The sequence below is a fragment of the Dipodomys ordii genome, unplaced genomic scaffold (assembly GCF_000151885.1).
Source record: "Dipodomys ordii isolate 6190 unplaced genomic scaffold, Dord_2.0 Scaffold34, whole genome shotgun sequence".
In the NCBI taxonomy this organism is placed as follows: domain Eukaryota; kingdom Metazoa; phylum Chordata; class Mammalia; order Rodentia; family Heteromyidae; genus Dipodomys; species Dipodomys ordii.
The window spans coordinates 9,310,002-9,337,047 of NW_012267250.1; positions in this window are offsets into that span (position 1 = coordinate 9,310,002).

Here is a 27,046-nt window from a genome sequence, read left to right on the forward strand (position 1 = left end):
ACCCGGTGACAGACCAAATTTGGCCAGTGGATAATTGGTTGTTAACTCCAAGCATAAATATCATGTGGTAAGATACTGTAGTGAAATATTCATATATATATATGTATATATTCTCCTTATAGATTATCTTCCTTCATTCCTCATATTTAGGCAAGTTTTTCCAGTTTTTTTTCCTTAAGCGTTTTCAGTAAGGCAGAAATAAGAAGGAGTCTAAAATTACTTTTCTTTCTACTTCTGAAATGCAAGGTGGGCATTGCAACCTGGCACTGGAAAGACTGAATATGGGAAATGCCACATATTTTTGCCCATAATATTGCAAAAAAACCCTAGTAACTAGTATTCAACAATTACTATATTTTATATGAGTCTTTCTCCAAAAATAAGCAAATCTGGCAGTCCAGAGGCTGAGAATAATCTCTCAAAGATGCCTAAATCAGCACAGCAGCTGGTCCCTCTTGGACCATTTACCACAGTCTTCACCACTCCCTGATGTGTTCTGAAATGATTTCCAGGCTACTTATAATTTTTCCTTGACATTTTAATGGTAAAGGGTTACTTCTTTATCCCAGTATCTCTACCAATATCCATACTTAGAGTGATCTTGAGGCTAGTACTTTTCTTATATATATATATATATATATATATATGAAGTCAAGAATTTAATGTATATCCTACAAAATTAAGGAGAGTGAGGGAAGGGGTGGGAAAAGGAAGGAAGAGATGGTTTGGGGAAGAATGGTTGAGAATGTGGAAAAGGGTGACATTGATCAAGATGCACTGTCTTCATAAACTGTTTTATTAAATGGCAACTTCTTTGTATAACTATTGAAAGATAATCAGAGTGGGGAAATCTTTTCCCTTTCTGGCTATTCCTCCAAAAGTTACACAACCATGGTTGTGGAAACAATCATATTATTTTCTGTGGGTCTGGTGGTATTAACATAACTTTGAAATTCTTTGCATAAAACTCAGCTGGAGCTGGGAAAGTGGCTCAGTGGTAGAGCGCTTGCCTTGCATGCCTGAGGCCCTGGGTTCGATTCCTCAGCACCACATAAGCAAAAAGAAAAATGCCGGAAGTGGTGCTGTGGCTCAAGTGGTAGAGCACTATTCTTGAGCTGAAGAGCTGAGGGACAGCGCCCAGGCCCAGAGTTCAGGCCCCACGACCGGACCCCCCCCCCAAAAAAAAAACTCAGCTAGTTTTTGTGAACATTAAGGAGAAAAATGTAGTAGAGGTGGCAACTAGATGATGTTTGAGGCAAGAAACCATGGCCCTTCATGTCCTGATTTTCTTGGGGAACACTTTTGAGGAGCCTTTACCAATCATATATAAACATAGTCCAGCTACTCTGAAGCAGTCATATAGAAAGACTAAATAGAGACCACGGTGAGAGAGAAACATGCCTGAGGAGCCACAGCCATTATGGTTTCCATCTTTTAGGCCATTCCGAATTCAAATTTATAAGCAAGAAGGCTTCTAGATGACCCTAAGTCAATCACTTTTTGACTCTAACTTCATGAAGAGCCATGAGAAGGAACCACCTAACTGATCTCAGTCACTCCAGAGTAAGATAGATTACTGGTCTTGGCTTTAAAGGTACTGGAACAATTGGCAATATACTAACAGGTAATTGAAAATGGAAATGCTCAAAAGGGATGGGAAATCCCAGAGACAATGCTATAAACAGAAATAATTGGATTTCAAGAGAGTACTCTGGAGGCTGGGAAGGTGGCTCAGTGGTAGAGCACTTGCCTTGCATGCATGAGGCCCTGGGTTCGATTCCTCAGCACCACATAAGCAAAAAGAAAAAAGCCAGAAGTGGTGCTGTGGATCACGTGGTAGAGCGTTAGCCTTGAGCTGAAGAGCTAAGGGGCAGCACCCAGGCCCAGAGTTCAGGCCCCAGGACTGGACCCCCACACAAAAAAAGAGAGTACTCTGAGCTTGACTACAAGATACGAGGTGACCAGTTGAGAAGAGGTGTAAGAATTCCATTTTCCTACAAAATTCTTGTGTAACTTTTGGAGGAATAGCCAGAAAGGGAAAAAAATTTGCCCCATTCTGATTAGCTTTAAGTAGTTATACAAAGAAGTTGTCATTTAATAAAGCAGTTTATGAATACAGTACATCTTGATCAATGTCACCCTCTTCCACATACTCAACCATTCTTCCCCAACCCATCTCTTCCTTCCCTTTCCCACCCTTTCCCTCACTCTCCTTAATTTTGTAGGATATATATTAAATTCTTGACTTCATACTCTTCTCTCCTTTCATTTGTCTATCCCACACCTCCCCTGTCCTGTACCTGTTTCCTGGTGTTTATTTTTGAACTTTGACTTGTCTCTTTCTAAGGAATTACCTCGTTTGAGTTCTCCCTTGAATCTACTATACTTCAGTTCACACATTTGTATATATTTACACCAATGGATTTACCTGTGAGATTGTGAGCTAATTCTAGCTTCCATAGACGAGGCAACATGCAAACGTTGTCTCTCTGGTCCTGACTAACTTCACTTAACATAATCTTTCCCAGGTCTTCCCATTTCTTTGTAATATAATTCTTTCTAATGAACCAGTAAAATTTCATTATATATGTGTATATGTGTATATGTAAGTATATTTACACACATACATACATACCACATTTCCTTGATCTGTTAGTCCATTAAAGAGCATCTGGGCTGATTTTGTACCTTGGCTATGATGAATAATGCTTCAGTGAACATCGTTGTGCTGATTGCTTTATTGTAAGCTGGTTTGTGATTTCTTGGATAAATGCCCAGGAGTGGAATTGCTGGGGCATAGGGTAGTTCTATGTTTAGTTTTTGGAGGAACATTTCCCATACTGCTTTCTAGAGTGGTTGAAAAAATTTACATTCACACCATCAGTGTATTTATTAGGTTTCCCTTTTGATCGCATCCTCCCCATCATCTGTTCTTTTTAGTTTTCTTGATAATGGTCATTTTAACTGGGGTGAGATGGAATCTCAATGTTGTTTTAATTTGCATTTCCTTTATGGCCAGAGATGTTAAACATTTCTTCATGTGTCTATAGGTCATTTTTACTTCTTCTGAGAAAACTTTCTTTAGTTCATTATACCATTTATTATTTAGGTTGTTGGTTCTATGAGGGTTTAATTTTTAAGCTCTCTGTATCTTCTGAATATTGAGCGATTGTCTGATGCTGGTAAAAATGTTATCCTATTCTGCAGACTGCAGACTGTCTTCTTAGATTTTTGGCTATAAGATGCTCTTTTGGTTTTAAAATTTCTTGTTCTTTCAGACAATGGCATCTTGGAATCTATTTAAGTAGATTTAATGCAAGCCACTTAATATTCTAATTTAAATATTGTGATTCAAATTAGTAAGAAAAAAATAAGTCCAGAATTTTTCCATTATTTGAAACAATTTTCTTTCCTCTTCTTTAGCCATTTTCAAGTAGAGAGTAGGACAGGTGCTTTTTAGTCAAGAAGGTTGTGAATTGGTGAACATATAGCATCTAACAGCTGTAAAATGTAGTGAATAAAATATAATTGAAGAAAAATATTTTCATGAGGAATGGAAGCAGGAGATAGTAGAGTGAGATGATATAAAGACTGATTCTTGTTGTTGCACTCCTTTCTTCTGCTCATATCTCTCACTGGCATTTAAATCCTGTGGCATTTAATCTGAACCTGTTCTCAGGCAAATACCACAGTAATTTACTTCACAGACAATGCCTGTTTTCTTTGCAAAACTAGTTTGACAGTTTTGACTAGCTCATTTATGGATTACTTGGACTGACCTGACTGTTTTGGTAAGGGCTGTTTTAGAGGCCAATTTTCATTGATTTATGTTGTCTGGATTTTATGATTAAGGACATCTGACTAAGGAAGAATAGCTAGGGCTTCTCCAAGATAAAGGAAAATTTATATTGGTTGCTCAATTCTAATATTGGAACGTATTTTTTTGTGAATGACCTGAAGTATTAATTTGGGAAAAATATTGGTTTGTTAATAAGTATCTCCAAGGAGTATGATTATGTATGTGTAAATATATAATTGTGTATATATGTATATATATGAATGTATTTGTGTGTATTCATGCACATGAGTGTTGGGGTGGGGGGAAGAGAGAAAAATAGACACATCACATTGTATTCTAGTCCAGTCCGGTGAGTTAGATTGTTTTTTTGTGGTGCTGATTATTAAACTCTACCACTGAGCTACTGACTCACTCTCAGTCCAGTGCTTTAGATGACAAGACTAGAAAGTTTTCTTCAAGCTTTCTATATATCTTAACACTTTATACGGTTCTGTTTTAAACAAATAAATACATGTTCCCTCCTAATGCATTAATTCTTGAAATCACAACAATTTGAAATATGTTTCAGAATGTCTTAAGTGGAAATCATGGCTATTCAGAGCTTCTCTGAAAAATTCAAAAGCAATCTAGAAAGGATCCTGAAGGGAAACTTAGAGATGAGAGAAGATGGCTTTGAAGAGCCCCCAGAAAACTTTCCTGCAAATAAGGAACCATAAGCTAAATGAATTGATAAGCAAACAAATGGAGTACTGATAAGAAAGAGAAGAGAATTAATTTTGTTAAGTCCAAATGAAACAGGTATAACTGAGAAAGCAGTAGTCCCAGATACTGTTGAGAGCAAAACACTGGGGAAAGACATTTGAAATACTAACATCCCCACAAAAATAGATAGTTAGATTCCATTTTGTGCCCAATAATTACAATGACCTGAGATTTCTCAGCTCTGGGAATAAACATGTTTTGTCAGATTTGTTCAATATAAAGTCTCCTTATATCCATGACCCCTTATACTAAGCAGCCAAAGACTGAATACGTCTGTAGAGATTTCTATATGCAAAATGAACTTCTTACCCTTGGAAAAAATGCACAGCTGAGGCTAAGACGTCTTCTTCTATAGAAAACATCTCTTTTAGCAGAACTGATCTCATGGTGTCACATGTTAAGAGGCTGAAGTAGAGAGATGAAACCAAATCTACATGGGAATTGAAAGCAGGATGTCTTAGTGGTCTCTTAAAAAGATATCATTTGATCTGTTGTAATGAGATCCAGGCTAGCAACACTCCAATTATCCAAGACTCTCTTTGAATGTTTCTAGTTACAGGTAAGAGATAAATCTCTGTTCGTGGTCAGATGAAAGATGAAGGAATTCTGATCCCTACACCTGTCCATGACAAAATAAGAAAGCACATTCTTGGTTCTCCTAAGTTCATTCTTGTCACAGAATATGGAGAATATTACCTTAGAATCATTCCCTGAACTTCCCAAAGGCCATAAATTTATGAGAGAAGATGATTCTGGAAAGCAATGAATTCTTTCTCCATTCATTCATATCCCTTAAGATAGCCCACAACAAAATACTTATTAGCAATAAGGCAAATGTTTCTAGGCAGTAGTATGAATGGAAAGCCACAGTTCTCCTTTGGTTTAAAGTCAGTTTTAAGTTTTGGAGAAAGGAGTTGTGAGGGAAAAGGTATAAATATAAACAGCAACAGTAAATAAAGCAATAAAATAAAATTAAAAAAATAAAGAAATTGGAGAATCATATTAGACAACAGATTAAAAAAATCTCAAATGACTCATCAAGCTTAACAGAGATAAACTAGAAGTGTCATATTCATAGCTTTCAATTAAAATAATAGCACTTATAATAACCATACAGCACAGTGACCCAATTTTCATAAGTAATCTGAATGTTACTTTTAAAGGCAATGGTGTCAGGAGATGAATTCCTTTAAAAAAATAGTCAAGATTCCCTGCACCATTTCTATAGCAACTAGAAACAAGTTAGGAGGCTTGGTGACAGGGGATTCAAAGAAAGGAAAAGCAAACCACTGTGGGTTGTTTGTCAAGTTCAGTGAAGATAATAAAAACTGCTTATATCACTGGATTTTCAGAGTTTTTTTTCAGGTTCTTCAAGGTTTGAGTAACATCATTGAAAGAATCAATTCAAAATCTGGTGCCCTTGGACATCTCAAAATGCTCCAACATAGTAGTATGGCATGTTGATCTCTGTTACACTTAAGCATTCTAAACCTACATAATCCAATATTTATGTGGTATCATGTTATAAGAAAGCACACACACTCCTAAACAGAATAGAGAAAAAGAGCTTCATTTTGTTTTTATCCAAGAGACTTGAACAATTCTGGGTCAGAGTCTCACTAACATGTTCTGTGTCTCCTTTCTCTCTCCTCTTTGCTTCTTTCCTCTTACTACCCCAGAGCCTTTCACTAATAAAAACTTTCTAAAATTCTTCTGCCCTAGGAATTCTGGCTCTTCCAGTCACGCTGTCTTCTCCCTCTCAATTTTGTTTTACTCCATGTTTCTTAGGTAGCTTTCTGTCTACTAACAAAAATAAGGGAATATGAGTAGTTGATAAGAACAGTATTCCTTATAGCTTGGGAACTGGAAAGTTGAAGTAGTCAACAGATAGAGTCTCAGAAGATTTCTCTCTGCTTCCAAGATGCTATCCTCTTTTTAAATTGTTTTTTATTGTGATTAAGTGATTACATAAATTTCACAAATTTCATAGTATTGTGAGATAGTGTGATACTTACTTAAAGTCACAAACACATTCTAACCTTCATGAGGCAAATCGTCATTATAGTGGTTTATAAGGTTTGTGAGTTCTATGAGCTTTGACAATACAGCTATTTCTTCCACACTGGGTGATACATACATTTCTTTCCTTTTGCTTAGTGTCACTGTTCCCTCTTTCCCTCTCATTCCCTCCCTCCCATTGCTGCCCTTGAGTTACTTAGTTCATTTTCATCAGTGTAGCTGATGGGTCCCTCTGTTGTATGTTTTTCCTTTGTTTCCCTTAGATGTGTGCATATACACATAAATGTGGTCAGCAGCATGGGGTCATTTAGTAATAATACAACAAGATGAGTGGAGGTCCTATGTTTCTAGAGTCCTGTTTACTTTGTTGTATCTCCTTACATTTTGTATTGAACATCCAAATATCAGGTAGACCATATGCCTTTTGTCTCTTTGCTCTTGGCTTAGATGGTGTCTTCTTTACTGGATCCTCATTGGATGGTAAACACCATGTCTCCCATGGTAAAAACCAGAAGGAAAGAGACACAGCAGTTCCTTCTTAGCCTTTTATAAAGACACTAATGTCATTCATGAAGGCAGAGCTCTTGTGATATAATCACTTCCTCTAGTACCATCACTTTGAGATTTAAGTTTCAAGATACACATTTTATAGGGAAACAGATATTCGAACCACAAATACTCCTTGACTTTTCATTGTGTTACCTCTTATACACCCAGGGTGAGTTGAAGATAGTCCAAGTAAAAAAATGCATGTAAAACATCATAGCTTTCAAATAGTCTGTGGCATAGGACTGACCATTTGCCTCAGGGATCCTGTGGTTGATCTCTTCTGTAACGGCCTAGCACTATGACAGTGTTATGACACATACCAATAGAGAAAAGGCCAAAGTTAAAAGTTGACCTATAGTCTCTACTGAGTGTACTTCACTTTTGATGGCTGTAAAATCCAAACATTATAACTTGAACCATTGTAATCTAGGGATTGCTTGTGTAATTCCTGGTCATGAAACTTCCTCCTTCAAAACATTCTTTGACATTCCTTTTAGTCAATATGGATTTCCTTTGCTAACTCCTGGCCTAGGATTATATATTCAGACAGGAGATGAGTATAAAATACAATCCCTTTTATGTGGCTTTTCTGTGTTCTACTTTATTTTTTCTTATTGACCAAAAAAAAATAATGTTGTAATCAGGTGTGAAGAGGAATAATGGAAGAAATGGAGGTAAAAAAACATACTATTCTAGAATTTTCTTTTCATACCATCTGCAGTGTATTTAATTCTGGCAGCCTTTGTGTAGTCCATTCCTCCCCCTGCCTCCCGTGCAGGTCAGTCTTGAAGTGATACATGCTTTTTGTTTCCTCTGGACACCAATCAGAGAAAGTTTCTTTCAACATCTGGTACTGCTTAAAAGAAAAAAAAAAACTTCATGAAAAAGCTATTAGGAGGCAGGGAAATGAGGGCTTAGTTTGCTCACAAAAGAAGAAACACTTAAGGAAAACTTTTAAAACAACAAACAAATGAGAAATTTGGATGTAGTTGGTATTTCTTTTTATTGACAGTTTGCTGTCTGTGGTGTATATAAATGACCACAACAAAACATTGCCTCTTTATGTAAAGTAAGAGCTTTCATAACATTCATGCAAAAGGGACAGCCTGGGGAGGGGGGAAATATGAGCACTGCATTGAATTATGTTAAATGGGTCATGGCTAGCCACTAAGAGGACATTTCCTATGAAGGCGAATAATCACTTATTCCAGAGTAGCTTGTAAAGCAGGGAGTGGGGAGAGGTGGGGAGAGATGGTGAGTTTTAGGAGTGATTACAGGCAAGAGTTCTGCTACAAAAGATACCTCCTTCTTGGAGAAAAGTGTTGACATCTTGTCGAACATACAAGATCTTTTCCCTTATTATTATTATTATTAGTAGTAGTAGTAGTATTCCCTCTTATTGATGCTACAAATAATTAGTAATAAAACTTAAAGCAACAATAAAAATATAGATGAAATGATTCACTCATCCCCAAAATACTGCTAAGCATCTATCAGAGGCAAACATAAAGATAGAAAATAGTGTATGTGTGGGAGTGTAGTCCTGGAGTTGGAAGGGCAGGGAGGAGAGGGAATAACAAAGGAGGAGGCAAAAATGCTTGGTAAGAAATGTACTCATTACCTTGCTCATGTAATTGTAACCCCTCTGTACAGTATCTTCACAATAAAAACTTATTTTTTTAAAAAAGAGTTTCAATCATAGGAAGAACTAAAGACAGCACATGGGTAACTAGTCCCAGGCAGGATGTGATGAATGTTATAAGAGTTATACATTCCTCTAAAAAGGGCTCTTTTTTCCCTTTTACAATCTATTTTTTTTTAAATTTCAGTGCAAAGTACCATTTAGGACAAAGGTAAATCTGATGATCTTTGACTACTGCTGGGTTGGATCACTTATGATTTTGTACAACTCCACTGATCCCATTTATCTTTGAACACAGAGCTTAGAAAATTGTGACCTGTAAAACATATGTAGCCCATTGCCTGCTTTAAAAAACAAAGTTTTGTTGGAGCACAAGGCATGCTTCTTTGTTTACTTGTTATCTATGCCTGTTTTCATGCTACAGTGACCGAAGTGGGTAGGTAGTTACAATGGAAATAGTACACACAGAAGCTTAAAGTTTTTAACTTCTGATCTTTTATTTTTCTTCTGATCTTTTATAGCGTTTACTGAACCCCATCCTGGAAGGCAATGACAACTGTTAGTTATGCAATGGGGATTCTGTTCCCTATGCTGCTCAGGTACTGGACAATCCCTGTCACAGGCACAGGATGATTATTTCCAATTCCACTGACAACTACACACTTAGAATCTGGGAGCTTTTTTCGGATACCAAAATTTCCTTCTTTTCAGCCAGGTGTCAGTGGCTCATGCCTGTAATCTTCGCTACTTAAGAGGCTGAGATCTGAGGCTCACAGTTCAAAGCCAACCAGGGCAGAAAAATCCCCATGGGACTCTTATCTCCAATTAACCACTCAAAAACCAGAAGTGGAACTGTGGCTCAAAGTGGTAGAGTGCTAACTTTGAGCAGAAGAGCTCAGGAACAGTACTCAGGCCCTGAGTTCAAACCCCAAACTAATAAAAACAACAACAAAAAAAAACTTTCTTGTTTTCTATATAATTCATGTCTTAGATGTAAATTCCATGCTTTTTTCCTTGGTGTTGTGATTGCATGTGTGTACCACAATGTTAAGTTTATAATTTGAGCTGAAAAATATTCTATTATATATTTCTTTAATAATTATCATGTAAGTAATATATGTCAACTTTTGTATTAGGAGCTGAGAAGATAAAAATAATCTAAAAATTTCCTTGTTCCTGTTTTTTTTCTTATTATTTTAAAGGGCCCCTCTGTCCTGTTGGAGAGAGATTTTTATTTTTTTAATTAACTTTAAATAGTTGTACAATTCAACATGCCAATTTATGAGTCCCTTGATCTTAATGTATCTTGAACAGTGTCACTTCTTCCATCATTCTCTCTTCTATCTATTCCAATCTCATCCATCCCTTCAAGTTACCTGGTTCCATTTCACAAGTATCCATTGAATGTTTTGACTATAATCTGACACTCTCTCACTGATCCATTCCCTCCCCTTAAATTTCACCTCCCTCAGACAAGCTATGTTTCAGTTTCCTGGTATTCATTTTGTTAGTTAAACTGCCAGTTGTTTATGGTAGTCAAGTTATTGGAAACTCACAGACATTTGTAAAGTCCAAGGACCATAATAGAAAATTGCAGGTTGTTAGAAAGGAAACACAGAGACTTGGTTTAGAGTGGAGGTAGACAGTGAGGAAGTTAGATGTCCCCTTCACAAAGTGGCATTGGAGTTAAAAACTGAATGATTGCTGTGAAGTAAAAGGAGGAGTTCAGACAGATGAAGAGTTCACACAGAGATGGCTCAAGTGGTAACAGTGCCCAGGTCCAGAGTTCAAGCCCCCCCCCCAAAAAAACATAAAAAGTAGTGTCTTTTGACTATCAGCCTGATCCTCTTCCTCCACAAGTACTGCCTTCTTTTTATTGACTGCGCCACCAAATCACTGGGACTGACTTTAAGCACACATAAAATGTTGTCGTGTTGCTATTTTTAATGTAACTCAAATGGTGTTTTTGTCAAAATATCCATAAAAACTGTTTTTTTCTAATGTTAAAAAAAGAAAACGTTCACACAGAAGAGGCAGAGTTTGGACAAATGGAAGCTACAAAGGCAAAGTTCCTATACTTTGGCAGAGCTATTTGTGTGGCAGAGAAGACTGAAGAAGTGTAAGAGAACAGAGTGACAGTAAATGAAGGCTTAGGATGCCATGTTAAGCAGGGTCTAGTTGCCTGTAGTAAGTAGTTTGTTATATATAAATTCAATAGGAGGCCATCCGAAAATTTTACAAAGATAATTTACTTCTCCATAAAATGGATCCCAGTAATAAATTGAAAAGAACTAAGTCCTATTAAGAAGATAATAAGTCTTCTAACATTTCTTCTAAATACCCATCCCACTTTTTAAAAATATATTTTATTATTATTACAAAGATGATGTTGAGAGGGATTCCAGTTACATAGTTCAGGCAATGAGAATACTTTGTTTTAGACATTACTCTTTCTCTTGCTCTCTCCCAGTTTCCTCTTCCATCTCCACTCACAAATTATATAGCTCATTTTTAACATAGTGTCTAGTGAGTACCACTGCTTATCTCATTCTTGTCTGTGCTAAGATAATGGTAAGCGTTAGAATTAAATTGGAAACAGAAGATAGTGATCATGTTTTCATGTCTGAATCCCTCTAGTTTTTGGTATTATAAAAGCATAAAAACAAATGCTCATTGAATTGAATACCATTAAATACAAATCAACACTAATAATAGCTAACATTTGCTGCATGCTCGTTGCAAATTAGACTCTGTACCAAGAACTTTTCATGAATTATATAACTTAAAAACTCATCTGGGTGCCAGAGGTTTATGTCTATAATCCTCACTACTCAGGAAGGTGAGATCTGAGGATCATGATTCCAAGCCAACCCAGGCAGAAAAGTCCCCATGAGACTCTTTTTTTTTTGGGTCCGGTCGTGGGGCCTGAACTCTGGGCCTGGGCGCTGTCCCTCAGCTCTTCAGCTCAAGGCTAGCACTCTACCACTTGAGTCACAGCGCCACTTACGGCTTTTTTTTTTCCTGTTTACGTGGTGCTGAGGAATCGAACCCAGGGCCTTAAGCATGCAAGGCAAGCGCTCTACCACTGAGCCACCTTCTCAGCCCCCCATGAGACTCTTACCTCCAATTAACCACTCAAAAATTGGAAGTGGTGCTGTGTCACGTGCTAGAGCACTAGCCTTGAGCACAAAGAATCTCAGGCACAGTGCCCAGGTCCTGAGTTCTAGCCCTGTAACCCCTCACCCCCCAAAAAAGCCTAAAACAAACAAAAAAACCCTCATGTTCTATAGCAAGTTTTACCTTGTGTGTGTGTGTGTGTGTGTGTGTGTGTGTGTGTGTGTGTGTGTGTGTGTGTGTCCTGGTGCTCAATTAACCCTAGGCTTTGCAAATGCTAGGCACATACTATACATCCCCTGCCTAAGAGGCAAGTTTGGTGATTTTACAAATGAGATAATAGAAGCCTATATGGGTAAACTGACTCCTGGGAGTCAATATGTGGAATAAGTAAGTTTTTCTTAAATCTAGACCTTGAGATTTTAATTAGAAACTGTGTTCACTTCTTTCTCAAGCACTTAAAGCGAAACTTCAACAAAACAGATGCTGCTTCAGTCCGTCTTTATTATTTATTTATTATTTTGTTGGTCGTGGAGCTTGAACTCTGTGCCTGGGCGCTGTCCCTCAGCTCTTCAGCTCAAGGCTAGTGCTCTACCACTTGTGCCACAGCACCACTTCCGGGTTTTTGAGTGGTTTATTGGAAATAAAAGTCTCACAGACTTTCCTGTCCTAGCTGGCTTTGAACCATGATCCTCAGATCTCAGCTTCCTGAGTAGCTAGGATTACAGGTGTGAGCCACAGGAGCCTGGCTTGTCTTTATTTTTAACCCTTTAGAAGATTTACAACATGACACATCTTTTTCCAGATCATGTTCAAGCTCCAAGCCAACATTTTGGAAACCACAGTCTCCTTCAAATGTTGCCATTGCTATTTTTCTCCTATCCCTTCAAAGAGACTTGCTATTAGAATTCAGCACAATCTGTTTTGCATTAGTGATTTCTGTCATTCCCCCAAATAATTTTATGCCTAGCAACATTACCCATACAGTGAGACAGTGAGAGTCAGGCCATAAAAAATGGACTTATTCATTGCAATTCCAATTTTATCCATAGATAAAATAAATATTTTCCAATTATAAAGGAAATCACACTCAAAATAGAAAGGACTATTGTATTCCAAATTCTGTAGTGATTTCAAACACTGTAGGACAGGAAGGAGAAAATAAAACCTAATTGAGTATTTGATTTCATTAATGAATACATCTTCACTGTATTCATTTAATCAGACAATTACAAGTGACTAAATAGAATAGTACTAAATTCTCTCCATGTGCATGAAATGAGATTTTGGATTATATTCTCATATTGACTTCTTATCACAAGGAATTCAGTTTTTCTCTCATACATTTTGCTGGGAAAAATTGTAATTGCTTTAACTGGTTTTGATTGACCAACTGCTTTCACAGGACCATAAATATAGACGTCAGCTCAGTGAACACTAAATGTTTATTTCTGGGATCCCTCTCTAGCTATTGACAATCTGACCCATGAACCCACCAGCAGGTAATCTCATAGATCATTTTCTCTCCAGGAGACTCTTGCAACTAGGCAGGTTTGTCAATAGCTTTCACAGAGGGTTTTGATCAAGGACTGCTTTGTAATTGTCTGGAAGATACATTAAACACCTCCCTTTCCCCAGTGTTCTAAAGACAGAACAGTCACTTCAAGTGTAAATTGCTCACACCAAGATTTTTCTATCTGGCTATTAAAAAAAACAACCATGTTTCAGATCCTTGCTGCCTAGAAAATTCACTATCATAAATATGACTGTCTCATACATTTCTCTGAAGCTATTCCCTTGCCCGTCAAATCAGTGTTTAAAAAAGTCCCTACATGACAAGTCTTTTTAAATTAAAAAATAATACAACTGTTCACTGATCTAGCCAACTCACTCCTGCCTTAGAAATGCCTTTATAAATTCGAATGGCTCTGTTTATATTGGCATAACTTCACAGTAATGAGTATCTATGAGTATGCAAAAGAGATAGCTGACAAATCATTTGGATAATTCACACCTGTCTTGGTTCATTTTCTGTGGCTTTCACTGGATACCACAAATTAACTTTTGAGGAAAAGAAATGGGTTCATTACAGTTGGGAGGCTGGGAGTCAGAGGACAATGGGTTAGCACATGGTGAGGACCTTTTTCAAGAAGCAGAATGTTGTGGAAGGTACTTCATGGTGGGACCCAGCAAGTATCATCAGCTTTATTCTCTCTTCTTATAAAGCCTCCAGTCCCCTCATAGAAATATCCCTTGGCTACCTTTATCAAATTCTAATTATCTTACCCAAACAGTATTTCCAAATACCGTTAGTCTATGAATTGGGGAATTACGTTTGTAATACAGGACATTTGGAGGTACGTTCAAATCATAGAAACATACTTTTTAGTGAAAGTGGAAAAATTGTGTGCATGCATATATGTGTGCATGTTCAAATGAGACTGAGAGATGTCAGAAAGGGAAAGATAGGAAACAAGCATAGAGGATAAAAGTTAGGAGCACCAAGGACAGGACTGTTCCTGATGCTGGTGAAGAGATGAGCTCGGAGCACTGTCCTCCATTTCCCTTGGCCCCTCCTACTTTCATATCAATTCCAATTTGTGTGGAAAGTCTAGATTTGACTCCAGTATCGCCTCAATTGCTTCTCTTACTCTTCCCAAGAACTTAGTTTTTACATTCTTTTGGATGTCATTATTACCAAAGATCTCTTTGTCGAAAACCGAAGAACATGAAATGGTTACCATTCATTCTGACTCATTTCTTTTTCCTTGAGAGCGAGTCAACGGAAGGGAGAATAATAGAATGATCTTAAATTAACAAAGTTGTAAAAATTTGAATACATTAGGAGAGGAAGTGGGGTGGGTGTTACAACATTTGCAGAAAGTCTATAAATTGCCTTTATCATCTGGTTGATACACTAATCAAAGTGTGGCTAGCCTGCTGTAATTCACGAGGAAGTGCGAATGATGGAGTGAGAATATACAGGGAGGAAATAGAAGATCCGCTTTTAAATTGAGCACTATCACTATTACCCAGCTCTTCTCTTGAAGACAGAATCCACCATCCAGATGACATTTTCTCACTAAGATTTTGCACCGAACATTGAACATCAGAAGTTCATTGAGCAGCATGCAGTAGCACTAAGGTAGTGAGCACATGTGTTATAGTAGTTTTCAAACTTTGGTCAAGTTCAATATTTATTGGCCAAGAAACCTATTCTGGAACATGAAGGAAGAATGCACATAAAGAAGACTAGAGACTTAACAGAGGCGGGGTTGGAGGAGTTAGACATCCTTTCTCTACTGACATTTAAAAGTTGCAAATTAAAAAGAAAAGGAGACAAAGCCAGATCCTTCATATATTTTATATTCTCGCTCTAGGAATTGATAAAACAGCTCTTCAACACACAGGTGGAAGTGTGAATCTGATAACTAATGAATACTGGAAATGTTCCCAAAAATTCACAGTTTGAGAACAAGTTGTCATGAATTAATTTTGTCTGAGTACCCCGTTCAAATGGATTGTAAAACAGACTAAAACTTCAGGCTTCTAATTGGCAATTTTTAATCTCATTTTTGGAGTCTAGTCTGAAATAGGGGGTTGGAATATTTGCTAGGCTTTATAGTAAGGCATTTGGATTTTCATGTTTAAATATCTATGTACTACCCCCTTTCAGCCCACATAAGTCTTGTATGAATATTGATAAGAGAAATAACCAAGTCAATCTTATAGTTGCATGATGATCAAGAAGTATGCCATGTATATATTCCACTCCCTTTCACTGAGGGCAAGTCTACATAATGGTGGGAGCTTGGGTTTTTCACAGAGATAAACCAGGGCTAGAATTTCAGCTCTTCTAAATACTAACTTGAGCCTGGGAATGTTACCTTTGAGTTATGTTGAGTCTCTACTCTCACCTATTAACTCAGGATAAGAACAGATGCAACCTTGCAGAGTTGTTGAGGATAATACGATATAGCCTAAAGAGATTTGCCCCATGTCTGGCATATTTTAAACAATCAGTGACAGCTGTTGTCATTAGGCCAGTTTCCACCTGTTAGCTATTAGATATTGATGATTTATTGTATTTTTCCTTTAACCCTAAAAACCATTTAACCAGTCTCTGGTTGGATGTGTTCCAAGTATAGTAAGAGATTAGGGATAGTCTATATTTGTAGTTATACCATGGTAATTGGCAAGTATTACAATTCAAGGTTCATACCTTTTCCAAAGGTTGTCAAACATTTCCTAGTAGAATACTTCTCAGAGACAATATTTTCTAGGGGACAACATTTAAAAAAAGATGGAGTACATATTCTGAGAATGTCATAATGAACTGTTCACTGGAACAAGAGAATCTGTAAGAGACAGGACTGGACGTTTCAAATAATATATATGAGACAGCAACCAGTTTTTGGGTGATGGGACCTCAGTTTTCTGTGGCTGGGATAAAATACCCATGAGACACAAGTGAAGAAGGGAAGACTGATTCTACCTCATGTTTTCAGAGGGTTCTGTACATGATGGTTTGGTCCTTATGTTTTGGACAGTTGGAAAATATTACGGGAAGGAGTGGTGTGTGTGTGTGTGTGTGTGTGTGTGTGTGTGTGTGTGTGTGTGATAGAGCCAAGTTGTTGTTATCATGGAAGCCAGCGCATAGAGTGAGAGGGGAGAGGAAGAGGTGCTGAAATACCAGATTCTTTCAATAAAATATCCCAATCAGCTGGTGTGTAAGCTTCTGGGAGACATTTCAAATTCAGACCACCATAGGACACATTATGTTGAGCTATATATCACTGAGAAAACCCAGAGCTTTCCTTCAGTCTTTATTATCATTTGTTTCTGAATAACATAAGTAATAATGTTCATAGGTGTGACAAGGATAGCAGTTAGCATTTATTGATTGATTCCTATAAGCCCAGCATTGTGCAAGGGGTTGTACTTAACTTGTGAATGAATCCTCATCAGAACCTTATAGCTATGACTAGGCACTTCTATTATTTTTGTTTTATGGTTGAAGAAACCCACACGCTCAGTAGTAGAGTGCTTGCCTTGCATGCATGAGGCCCTGGGTTCGGTTCCTCAGCACCACCTAAGAAGAAAAAGCCAGAAGTGGTGCTGTGGTTCAAGTGGTAGAGTGCTAACTTTGAGCTGAAGAGCTGAAGGACAGCACCCAGGCCCAGAGTTCAGGCCCCGTGACCGACCAAAAAAAAAAAAAAACAGAGAAAAAGAAATCCACAGGCAGCAAGCAAGGTCAATAAGGTATTTAAAGATGGACAGTTTATTAGCACTAAAGCAAGAAGATAGCAAGTCCCAAAGATTTCTTGCAAAATTTATTATATATCAAAACATTGGAGTGACCTACAGATTTAAAGCCACAGGAAGTAAATTGTGAATATTCTAATAGTTTTATTCTGCAGCATATTGTGTACATATTGTGGACAAGATATTCACACAGAAATTTATTCCTATTAAACTTCATTATTCTCAAGATAATAATGGTAGGATTTAAGGTTTCATTTCTGAAAATGTCTGGTCCCCCTTTCCACCCTGTACTCTTACCTGAATTATCCTTAAATAAGAACTTAAGTGTTCAATGCAATGCTGAAAGGATATATGTGTGTGTGTGTGTGTGTGTGTGTGTGTGTGTGTGTGTGTGTTGAGGAATGGGCAGGAAACAGTGATGGAGAGGAGGAAGGTTAGCCTTTAAGTCAGACAGGTACCTTTGGCATCAAAGGTATCACTTCTCCCCCGTATGGGGAGAAGACTGTTGTCTTTTTGACAGACTAGTAATGAAGTTTCCAAGTTTTCTTCCTTTTTGTGTCTGCTACAATTCTTTGGAAGACCTTACTAGGTGCTAAGGTGCCAGCCAAGTTTACCAAGTCACTGTGGTTCACTTTTTTGGGGGATACTCATTCAACCTAGAGTAACTGAATTGAGCATTCCAAGAAGAGTTGTGTCTGACATCTTCTTTTTTGAACATCTAAGGCCTTAAACTGAGCATGCTCAGAAATGTGCTGGCCTTTACATGTGTTTTAGTGTATATATATATATATATATATATATATACACTATATATGCATACAAACACATATGTATATATACACATATACACACATACGAATATAAATGTGCATATTATATATACTCACATATATTTATTCACATACTATATAATATATATGCACACATATCTATATATTTATATATTATAGAGTATATGTATAAATATATGTAAATATGCATGCATATATTATTTATGCATATATATGTATATATAATACATGTATATAATACATGCATATAATATGTATATATAATATGTGAGTATATAATATAGGTATATATATATATATATACATATATATTATACTTGAGATAAGTGCCTGGGCTTTCTTGTTCAGTAGAGAAGCATTGATCTGCAAACAACCTCAGTGCTCTTCATACCTGTTGCATGTAGTTGGTTAGGATTCTATTTCTACTCTATTATCTCCTAATTCTGGTTTTTGATTTCATATTCAATATATGTGAGGCTACTGTATTCAGTTAGATGGAGTCTACTCTGTTGGGTGCAATCAGTTAACCATACAGAACTCACAGATCTTTTCATATGACTCACAAAACTGTTGGTACCCTATACTACTTGCATTTCTGTGAAACCTCCTAGATTCCTGACTCCCAATTACAATAAGAATAAGCACAGCCAAAGATGAGATACAGGTAGTTGCATGTTTAACATTGGACTTGGAACCTATGGGTATCTGAACATCTGCTTTGTACAGCTGGAAAGCCCACCTTTATACAATAAGCTCAAAGATGGTACTTGGAAACACCGGGGCTCTGAATCTGTGACAATGTGCCTTGAAAGGTGAAAGGTAAAGATCATCACCAATCTCTGATTCTTCCTGAATGATGACCCTTAACTTGTTTCTGTTGGCATATTACTTTTGGTATATTACAGCCTCTTAGGTAAAGAAAAATGACACTTTTGTTCTGTGCTACCTAGAATAATGCAAGGTTACTTTCAGTTTATTCTGAATAAAGTGATTTGCTATCTCAGGGGATAATTGTGGGGATTAATGCCAATAATGACATTGTTAAAAACGTAGTTGATGTTGTGACATTGAGTTGCTCAGCTACAAGAACACGGAACACTTTCACCATCATGGTGCTTATGTAATTAGCTATATTTCATAATACCTCATTAATATATCAGATCTCTTTATTTCATTTTATAAACGATGAAACTAGTACCTGATTTTCCGGCCTTACAAGGCGATTGTGAAGTTAATTAGGTATGTGAATTAGGAAACTAGGTAATGTAAATTAAAGAACTTTTGTTCAAAGCACTTTGAGCATAAAGGATACAAGCACTTAAAACATTAAAAGATTCATCACTGCAAATACAATTGGCCAGGGACTTCCCTTATAACTCTGTTTGGGGGAATTCTGCCAAATCTCACAAAATCAATCTATTCCCACCCACTCTTAAGTCTCAGACTCATCTATTGCCTCTGTGTGCTCTTCCTTTTCACTTCACTTCTCTACTAAAAGTAATTTTCATGGTCACCAATGATTTCCTTATTTTTTAATTTTTCATTTATTTATTTATTTTTGTCAGTTGTGGGGCTTGAACTCTGAGCCTGGGCAATATCCCTAAGCTCTTCAGCTCAAGGTGAGCAATCTACCACCTGAGCCACAGAGCTACTTCTGGTTTTGTGGTGGTTAATTGGATGTAAGAGTCTCATGGACATTCTTGACTCTGCTGGCTTTGAACTGCGTTCCTCAGTTTTCAGCTTCCTGATTGGCTAAGATTACAGGCATGAGCCACTCACACTCAGCACCAATGATTTCTTAATCATTAAATTTGAGGTTTTTCTTATTTTTATCATGTATGCTTTTTATTATTTTTTAAAAAAATTTATTTTTTATTGTGAAAATACTGTACAGAGGGGTTACAATTACATGAGCAAGATAATGAGTACATTTCTTATCAAGCATTGTTGCCTCCTCCTTTGTTTCCCCTTCCCATCCCTTCCCATCCTCCTCCCTTCCCCCCACCCAATCCTCCCCGACCCCCCTCCCCACCCAATTCTCCTTCCCCCACCAAAGTTGTAAAGTTTCTTTTCAACATAACGACTTGTACATATCATTGTTGCAATGGGTCCACCTGTATCCCTATTTAAACAATTTGTTTCCCTTCCCCTCCACAAATTATACCAACATCAAATACAGTGAAAGCAGGGGTTATACCGTGGGGGAGGGACATACAAAGCAACAAAGAAATAATCTTAAAAATGTGTTAGAAACAATTGCACGAAAGAAAAAAAACATTTGAATACATATCTTAGAGTTCATTATCTGACCTTTTCTGCTTGACTCAGACATATACTAGATATTGCAAATAAGGGAAACCATGGGACCTATGTTTCTTTGGGCCTGGCTTACTTCACTTAATATAATTTTTTCCAAGTCTTTCCATTTTCTAACAAATGGGGGCAATGTCATTCTTTCTGATGGAGGCATAGAATTCCATTTTCTTGGTCCATTCATCTACTGAGGGGCATCTGGGTTGGTTCCATATCTTAGCTATGGTAAATAATGCTGCAATAAACATAGTTTATTGTGGTCATCATCTTAAACCCAGAGTTCTAATCTTTTGTGGTGACACATTGACACAAGCTTCCCATACCACTACATGTGAAATCATGTCATAGTCTTCCAGTCCTAGGTTCCCAGTTTCCCAACCAAATGTAAGAATTGTCTCATCCTCAAGCACTCAATGTTTATCACAGAAATGAATAAATGAATGTGTGCTGGGTCCTCCTTTTTTGTTTCTTTTTTTCTGTCATGCTATGTCCAGTCACTTCAATCTCTTGTTTCTCTACAGATCATTCAAGTTTCAGTATAAATGTCCTACTCCTTCAAGCTTTCTCCAGATCATATCAATCCACACAATTATTCCTGCTCCACAGTTAAAGGTCCATTTGATGGCTATCCTATATTTGCTTCAACCCTTGACATTCTTTATTTTTTTTGTTAGTTGTGGGGCCTGAACTCTGGGCCTGGGCGCTGTCCCTCAGCTCTTCAGCTCAAGGCTAGTGCTCTACCACTTGAGCCAAAGTGCCACTTCTGGCTTTTTCTGCTTATGTGGTGCTGAGGAATCAGACCCAGGGCCTCACGCATGCAAGGCAAGCATTCTACCATTGAGCCACCTTCTCAGCCCAATCCTTGACATTCTTGAGTGACTCTCCTTTCCTTCTCTTAAGTAGGCTGCCTGAAAGGTGAAAACATGACTTATTCAACCTGCCAGTGCCCTGTGTACAGCTGTAGCATATTTATATCAGTGGCACAGTGACTCATGCCCATAATTCCAGAAGAGATTGGAAGGATTGTAGGTAAGTTTCAGCATAGAAAAGAAGTTAGCAAGACTTCAGGTCTTCAAGCTACAAGAATATAATGGTTCATGTCTGTAATAGCTATGCAGGAAACATAGGCTGGCTCTGGGCAAAAAGTGAGCACTATCTGAAAAATTAACCTAAAACAAAAAGAGCTATGGGAATGGCTCAAGTGGTACAACACAAAGGCACACATTCCACCAAAAAACAAGAGAAAATAATAATGCTTTAGTAGCGTTTTCAATTGTGATGGGTTAAAATTTAGCTCAGTAGGCTGAGATCTTGTTTTGAAGGCAGCTCAGGCAGAAAAGTCTGCAAGACTCCATCTGCAAATAAACTAGCACAAAGGTAAGGTTGGAGGCATAGTCAAAATTAGTGTTGGGTTAGTGTTCAAAGTTTTGCCTACAAGCATAATTACTCTTTTCTAGGTCAGACCTATACCCTGTCAATATTCAGCAGCCTGCATTGGGTCTGCTGAACCTAATGGAGGATTATTGAGTTTAGGTACAATGGCAAATATTCACTCCGAATCATATATAAGCCCCACAGAAACCTTTAGGTTTATCTTTGCCTTACAAATGTTGAAACTAAAGCTCAGATAGGTTAAGTTATATCCAAAGATAACACAGCTAATAAATGGCGGAGTTGAGACTTGAGATGCAAGGAATTTGATCTTTTCCTTGACTGTCTAGTAAATAATAAGGCCAGGGATTTCTCCTAGCACACTTGAGGTTTTCTCTGTAACCCACATTGACTTGTTTATGCACAGATCTTAATTTAGCCTCTTGCGAATGATTTTCTATTTTTAAGATGTACTACCTCTGGTGTTCATGCGTTGAGTCTTGTACTAATCTCCTTTGGCTTGGAAACAGCCCTTGGGAGAAAGTGCTGTTCTGTCTTAATGTACTCAGCTGCTCAGTGAAGGGGAGAAAGCCAGAGATGTTTCCAGTGGCAGCTGTCTGCAAACCCCTGCCATATTTGAAAACAAACTTAGAAAACTATGCTCCTGGGGCCAGAGAACTGCATGTAATGTATTGGGAGATGGAAAATATTTTAGGAACCTACAAGGCAAAGGAAATCCTTTCATTTACTTCCTGCAGGAGCTACAATTGGCCAGGTTTCCTTTTTCCAGTTGATTTCCCCCTTCCTGAAATTCACAAGGTCTTTGTAGTAATTGTGCAATGAAGCTAAGACATACTCAAATAATAGGAGGTTGTACTTATTGATTTCTGGATGTCTGATGAGCAATGACCTCTAGCAATGGCATGTGATAATAAAGCAATGGAATTGAAAAAAAACACCTTTACTAAGCTGCTACTACATGTCTAAGATTATGGTTGGGGAATATTCTGAGATGTGTATGTTTGGCAAGTACACACACACATACATGATAGAAAATTCATCTAACACAATATTACTTAAACATGGTAGTGTAAGGAGTTAAGATTTTCAAATGAGTCATTATATTTAGCTTTAACTAGTTATTTCATAAGTTATTACAGTCTGCTTTAGGTATCAATATGTTAATTCTGAGCCATTCAAATATGTGTTCTTATTTCCCTTTTCATTTAAATACAACTCAGTAATTCAAACGTCACCTGATAAAGAAATCAAGTCTTTTAAAATTAATATTCACATTCTTTTAGAAATCCAGTTTCCATTTTAATTTGAAACACAAGTTTTTTCCCCTGTCTTTCCTTTCTTTCAGAGTTTCCCATTTGAAAGCAGTCAAGTGTATGTCATCATTATACTGTACTGACAGTTTCTGAGTGATTTTTGGAAAAGATCAAAGTCTTTTGTTAATTGCAAAATATAAGACATTTAATCATTTCATTGTGATATATTGAGTGAAAATAGAATATGACAGCTCATTCCAAAATTAGTTTAATAGTAATAAATGGATATAGCAAAATATAATATGATCTCCAAATGTTAATCCAAATGTTACTTCTTTTTTAGTGTGTGAGATTTGTTCAGTTGACCCCAGAAAACTTGTATAAATACGTAACTCTTTGTTGACTCAATCACATGTCATTTTTCTCTTCAGAGATTTCAAAACTATTTTATTGAACAGCAGGAGTTGTTTGATGAGGAGTTCTCTCCCTCCCACTGGCTTCAGTAGGGTAACAGTTGGCTGGGAGTGTTTGACACATCCTCCGCTTCCTCGTGTTTTTAGTTTTGAACTTGAATCCACTCAACTGTAAGCATACACACCACAGAGCACCAAGTCTCAAGTGGATTTCCATTTTTCTTCACCAGAAAACTTTCTATGAAAGCTGGGACTAATGCCTTTAAAATGATTTTCTGAGTCACTCTAATGGTAGTTTGTCAAACTAATGGTTGTGTTATGATACCTATAGGGATTTAACTAAATCAGGCAGTGGTTGACTCTCAGTATTTTCCCAGTAAGTTATCCTTGGATCACTGAAGACATAAAGAAAGACTCATTTATAAAACTCAACATCATCTCCCAGAGTCTTACCGCTATGGTGGAAGCTTGGTTCTCATTCTTAAACCTCATGCTTTTGATAGCTATAATCATATTTTTTCTCAAAAGGGTATTTTTGAAGATTAAATGAGAATATATGTAACTCTTTCTTAACCCACTGTCTAAAACTTATTAATAAAATATTCAGTAAGCTAGTTGCCAGTGACTCATGCCTATAATCCTCGCTACCCAGGAGGCTGAGATCTGAGGATCATGTTTCAAAACCAGCCTTGACAGGAAAGTCCCAGAGACTCTTATCTCCAATAAACCGCCACAAAACCAGAAGTGGCACTATGGTTCAAGTGGTAGAGTGCTAGCCTTGAGCTGAAGAGCTGAGGGACAGTTCCCAGGCCCAGAGTTCAAGCCCCATGACCAACAATAACAACAAACAATTCAGTGAAGGTTAGAGATTTTGATTAATATTTTGAATAGTCTTTTTGTGTTTTATTATGTTTATGATTTAATCCATGCTTTTACATCTATTAACTGATGCCCTTCAAGTTGAAGAAAAAATTCTCTGCTGAGATTATTGAATTGGCTCAGAATCAAATGTAGAGAATGTGTTCAATACCAGAAAGCATCAATGAATAAAAATCAAAGAACTTACCATTTTAATTCTCTGCTCTCAACTTATAAGAGAAATTATTTGAAAAAAGTATGCTCATGGCAATGACATGGTTTTATTTTTTATTTTGGGTTTTTTTTAGGTGTTTGAGAAATATAATAGAAATAAGTCAGGCCTATTTAATGCATTTCACATATGTATTTAAAATGCTTGTAGTGCAAATCATTGTTTAGAAGAAATGTTGAAACATTAATGCATACAGTCATTTATTTATTCGGTCACCACTTTTGAAAGTCTATTATGTGCCTTATAGTGAAAGGTCCTAAATGAGCAAAGGTATGCATAGTTATCTTTATTCACTTCAATTTATATTGTTAGGAAAGGGATGTACTGGGGATTGAGCCTTCCACTTGCTCCACAAGTGCTCTACTACTAACATACACATCTGCCCTTTTTTGGGGGGGTGGTTATTATTTTAGATAATAAAAAACTTGTTCTTGCCTGGGTTCATGCCTGTACAGTGATCCACCTATTTTAGGGTTATAGCTGCAGCTGGATATCAAAGCATATTCCCATGCATAATTGACTCGCGGATTTTTCTGCCTGGGTTGGCCTTGAAACTTAATCTTCAAGATCTCAGCCTCTCACATAGCTAAGGTGACAGGCAGATGATACTGTGCCTAGCTATGGGTTGAAAGGAAGGCCTCATGAACTTTTCTGGCTGGGGTAAACAATTTTCTTGATTTTAACTCACAAGTAGCTAGGATTGCAAGCATAAAACACCAGTGCCCACTTCAAAAATTATTTTAAAATACTCCTAGTTAAAGAGATGTCAAGAATTACTCCATTTTCTGAAATCCAAATTTGAATTTTATCATTATAATTTAGTTGTGCAATAATATCACTTCTAAGTGAGTATAGTCTAGCTTTTCTGGAACAATCTCATTTAAAATAAGTAATGCATGCAATAATTTTTAAAGTATTCAAAAAATAATTGTAGTTATTTAAAACATAGAAGAGCACTCAGTAAGCAAAAATTACAAATAGTAGTTTTCCTAAATCTGTAACAGAAATTTGTGCAGTGCTATAATTAACTTTTTAAATAGTTTTACTGATACTTGTACATTTCAATAAATTGCTTTCCCTTCCAAGGTAATTACCTTGGGAAGCATTATTTACAATTGTCAACATTGTCTGTATACATATAGCCACTGACTAACACTGATGCAGTCTCTATCTCTTTACTGTTATGAATAATGTAGCAGTGACAATGGGTATATACATATATCTTTGGGAATATAGTTTTCAATTCTTTTTTTTTTTTTTTGGTCAGTCATGGGGCTTAAACTCTGGTCCTAGGTGCTGTCCCTCAGCTTTCAGCTCAAGGCAAGCGCTCCACCCCTTAACCACAGCACCACTTCCAGTTTACTAGTGGTTTATTGGAGATAAGCGTTTCACAGTCTTTCCTGCCTGGGCTGGCTTTGAACCGTGATCCTCAGATCTCAGCCTCCTGAGTAGCTAGGATTACAGGCGTGAGCAACTGGCGCCGGGCAGTTTTCGATTCTTTTGTAGATATATCCTAAAGTATTATTTCTGGAGTGCATAATTTTTTAAACACTTTGAAGAGTTACAATATTGTTTTCCATAGTGGCTGCATCATTTTTCAGTTCTACCAATAGTCACAAGTTTTCCACATCCTTGACAGCATTTGTTATTTTCTTTTTTTTTTTTTATTGTGAGAATACCGTACAGAGTAGTTACAATTACATGGGCAAGATAACGAGTACATTTCTTATCAAGCATTGTTGCCTCCTCCTTGTTTCCCCTTCCCATCCCTTCCCATACTAGTCCCCTCCCCCACCTGGTCCTCCCCCCAGCTCCCACCAAAGTTGTTAAGTTCGTTTTTCGACATAGTGTAACGACTTGTACATCTCATTGTTGCAATGGGTCCACCTGTATCCCTATTTAAATCATTTGTTTTTTTCCTTTCCCCTCCACAAACTATAGCAACATCAAATACAGTGAAAGTATGGGTTATACTGTGGAGGAGGGATATACAAAGCAACAAAGAAATCATCTTATCAATATGATAGGAACAATTGCATGAAAGGAAAAAAAACAAAAAAAATTTGAATACTTATCTTGGGGTTCATTCCACTAACATCAACTTATCTGACCTTTTTCTATTCCTTTTGTTTTTAATACTGATTACTCTAACAGGTATAAGGTAATACTGCATTGTAGTTTTGATTTTCATTTCCTTGATGATTAGGTACATCGAATGACTTTTTAGATATTTGTTAAGCATTTGTCTATCTTCTTTGTAATCATGTTTATTCGAATCTTTTGCCATTTTTTTTTTGCTCATATCTAGTGCTGTGCCACTTGAGCCATACCTCCAGTTAAAATTCTACAGTAGTCTCCTTTCTAAATACTAGCCAGGCTACTTGCTCTGCTTCCAAAGCCAGACAAGATCAGGTACTCTCAGTGCGGTATGCTGTCCATTTTTTAAAGTTAAGTATTGTTTTTTTTTTTTTTGGGGGGGGTCCGGTCGTAGGGCCTGAACTCTGTGCCTGGGCACTGTCCCTCAGCTCTTCAGCTCAAGGCTAGCGCTTTACCACTTGAGCCACAGCGCCACTTCCAGCTTTTTTCTTTTTGCTTATGTGGTGCTGAGGAATCGAACCCAGGGCCTCAGGCATGCAAGGCAAGC